The following is a 3,996-nucleotide window of genomic DNA, read 5'->3' on the forward strand; positions in this document are numbered from 1 at the left end:
TCATCTAACTCAAAAGTAATTCACTGAATATGATATGATAGCAGTTCTCCACATCAAAAATAAAGTTTAAAGAAAGAATGCTGACTGGACATGTATCTAAAGATTAAAATTTTAGATTTGAAAGTAATTTTAAAAATACCCCAAAACATATTATTTTGGATGAAGCATGGACAGCACAGAAACTTCAGGGGACATGTGGTAGTGTTTCCTCATTCTCAAGTTACACAATTCAAGATATTGGTGACCTGTCCGTGAAGAGGTAGAAGTGCAGGAGAATGTTCTCAGGGCCTCTGTGAAAGTGGCCACCACACAAGAAGATGTACACCCTGAAAACGAATCCTTTCAACTAGAATTTACCATGAACATGCAGGTAGGTTGTTTGGGCAATGTGAAGACCCACAGTGCCAGCAGCACAGTCCTTCAGCAGATCTTAGGTGTTATCAGTACCAGTGAGACAGCAGAGAGCTTTCACAGAGCAGCTCAGCAAGGAGGAAAAGCTGACTGAAGCAATCTCAAGCAGGGCAGAGGTTATGTAAACAAAGAAAACCTTTTTTTGTAGTTGCATTTCTTTGAGGGTATGCAAACACTATGGGTTAACCTGCTAATTCATTTGGTGATGGCCCTGGACTCTGAGCTGCCACTAATCTTGTGCATCTGTTTTGTTTAAGAACCCCTGTCTCCTCCTGGCAGATTACAGATGTAACCAAAGCTGGGTTTCCATTACCCCTTCCCTGAAACAGCAACATGATGTAGCTGGGTATGGCACTATTACCTTTGGAGATGCACAATCTAGAACACAAAGTGCAGTTCATCTTCACATAAAGCATCACAAGCACCCCCTTCTCACATGCTGGCTTCTTGTAGCTGAGTGCAGATGTGCATTTTCAAAGTTATCTGAGTTTCTTGGGACCTGCTCTGTTAGTGCTGAATAAATTCTCATGAGAGTAAAGGCTTATCAAAGCTACACCACCTTCTACTCCCTTAGGTTACTTTCTTTGTTGTAAACATACAGTAACATCAACACTTTAAGATAAAACCCCTAAAATAAAAAGTAACCCCCCAACCCTCTGCTGCCTACACAGTTCTGCCTTTGAGCCTGAAATGAAAGAGTGGCAGATATTTAGCCACATCACTTAACACATTCCTGGAAGGCATTTGGATGCTGTGGTGAAAAGGGGTGTAGACAAACCAACATAAGACAACAAAGCTTAAATTATGTAACTTATGGCAGGCACTACAAAGATCCAAACTGCGACCTCCTTGGGTGTCCATTTCCCTTCCAGCACAGCTTAAACTCAGTAACTGCAGTGAGTGACCTATACAGTGTTGAGAGCAGAAGAAGATAATGGTATCTGTGGGCTTAAAGCATGAAATGACAATTACAAGGGCTGTGTTCCAAGGGAGAGGCCAGGGTATCCTCCAAACACTGCATGATGATGTATTTGGAAGAACTGATCATTCCCTGTATCTTAGATCAGGTGTCTCATTCTTCCTATTGTACCTGAGAAACTAGTTATTGTTATTCCCATTTAAATAACCATTACATACTGGGTTTCTAATATAGCACCAGGATGAATGAATGCTTTCACACTTCCCACTGCTCTAAGACCATCAGCTGGCGTTTGTCATCACACTTTCATGGCACAGTTTCTGTTCCAGGTACTCCATGGACTTGTCTCTATGTTATTTAAACTACAGACAGATGTCATCTCCTGAAACAGCTTAAGATGTTACTATGTCTTAACCCCTCCCCTCACTTCTGCTAACAAAGCAACTTGTTTGAGTGCTCCCTAACCCACTTCAGGCACAATCAACACAGTTAGTGTATGGCTCCTATTTAAATTGTTTGAACTCAGCTGATTCTGCTTGAAGTGGGTTAGGGAGCACTCAAACAGCTGAGAGAGCTACCCGGGTAGTAATCAATGCCCAAGGGACTCTATAAACAGCTTGAAAAGAGAACGGCAGGGCACAAATGTTTGAAACCTCTGCAGCTGTTTGCAAATTGAATGTCTACAGAGAGCCTGTAAGCTGCACGTCAGCTATTGCAATACCCCTTTCCAGATGAGGTGCTCTCTCTCCTCAGCTGTAACAGCCAGCAGCTTCTTTAAAAAAAATAAAATGAAATGAAAGTTGAGAATTATAAGAAACTTTATGGTGATGTGCCCATATAGCATACGAGCAAATATTCTCTGAGCCCAGTGCAGCATATTGTGCAACAGCATGGGAGAGGGGAAATTTTGGCCAGGAAAGTCAAAGCATATTCTTTCTTTTATCTGTTGGATGCTAAAGCAGCGCCTTCCATGTGCTGTTTGATTTCACTGGCCAGACGAGGGGGGGCAGACAATTTCCATCACGCTCCAATCCCCAGCTCTGGAGGTACTTATTAGAGTCTGAACATCTCGCTGAACATATCAACCCACCGATAAGGGAGCCCATCCAACAAGCAAATTGGGCTCCCTTCCATCATGCTCTGTATCTTCCAAAATCTCCAAGGGGAACAGAGCGAACAAATATGTTGAGCGAGTGTGCTCAGTTTGTGGCAAACAGCAGAACAACCCCCCCAGGACATATGCACAGTCTATAGCCATCACACCAACATTGGGTATGAGGACCAGAGCATGCATCTCATTAATTTTCTTCCACAGGCCTTCAGTCAGCACAAGCTGTGGTAAAGTAACGTGGAGCTGGGAGTGGGGGATAGGAAACTGCCCCCTCACGGGAAACATGCTTGCTCTGTGCTTCATGCTCAGGCCAAAGCATCTGGAGGAGCTATTTCTGGCATCACCACGCACTCACAGTGTGACCAGGGCTGAGTCACACATCATTATCCCGTATGCAAATTAGATGTCAACAACTTTGCAGGTGATGTTTGTTGCAGCCTATTTTTTTTTATTTTTGTGTTGTTTGACGTGCTCAAGTGCACCAGTACATGGTATTCTGGGCTGACCTGGAGGATCTGTGGGCTGAAGGGCAGCCACCTGCACCCAAAGAAGAGAGGTTTTGTGTTTTTACAAGTGATTGGTTCCACGTTGGTGTTTTTTCCGGGGGCAAACCCCACCTTCACTGAGACGTGAACCGAGGCAGGTCTTGCTCTGAGGGGCAGCAGCAGCTGCAGCATTTGCTGGAGCGTGGTGAGCCTTTTATTCCCCCTGCAACATTCATTGTCACCTTTTGCTATCATGTGTGGCTTGGAAGAGACACAGAATATCCTGAGTTGGAAGGGATTCACAAGAATCATCAAGTCAGACTCCTGGATCTGTACAGGGCATCCCCAAGAGCCACACCACGTGCCTGAGAGCTTTTCCCAAGCATTTCTTGAGCTCTGCCAGGCTGGTGCTGTGACCACTTTCCTGGGGACCCTGTTCAGCACCCAACCACCCACTGGGTGAAGAATAATCTAATATTAATACCTAACATCCAACCTAAATTTTTTAATATCTAACTTAAGAAGATTTTAAGCTCATGAAATCCATCAGGAGCCCTGGCTGACATGGGTGAAGGAGTGTTCTCACAAACAGGAGAGTGAGTGTGGGAGCTGTGCACGATGTCAGTGGTGTGGAATAACGAGTGGAAGGTGTTGGCTTTAGCTGGGGTTATTTTCTTTACAGTGTTTAGTGACTGGTTGGGATTTGTGCTGAGCACAGTGTTCATAATACAGAGATGTCCATTTTGGGGAATGGGAGTTCAGTTCGGAATGAGCAACCCAGGCAGGTGGCGGAGCCACCATCCCCGGAGGTGTTTTAGAAAAGACTGGACGTGCTCTGCTCGTGCTGGGAGGTAGGCTGGACTCGAAGAGGTCCGAGCTCCTTCCCAACCCCATTGACTGGGCAGTGCCGGGTCCATCACCCGCTCCAAGCACGGCTCTCCGCCACAGACACAGCCCCGCACCGAATTCCCCCTCACGGCGCGCCCGCAGTAGGGCCCTGACCCGACATGGCGGCCCCGGCGCGGGCGGCGGCGCAGGCGCGGGGGGCGGCGCTGGCGGCGGCCGCTGCG

This window comes from Molothrus ater, chromosome 1 (assembly GCF_012460135.2).
Source record: "Molothrus ater isolate BHLD 08-10-18 breed brown headed cowbird chromosome 1, BPBGC_Mater_1.1, whole genome shotgun sequence".
NCBI lineage: Eukaryota > Metazoa > Chordata > Aves > Passeriformes > Icteridae > Molothrus > Molothrus ater.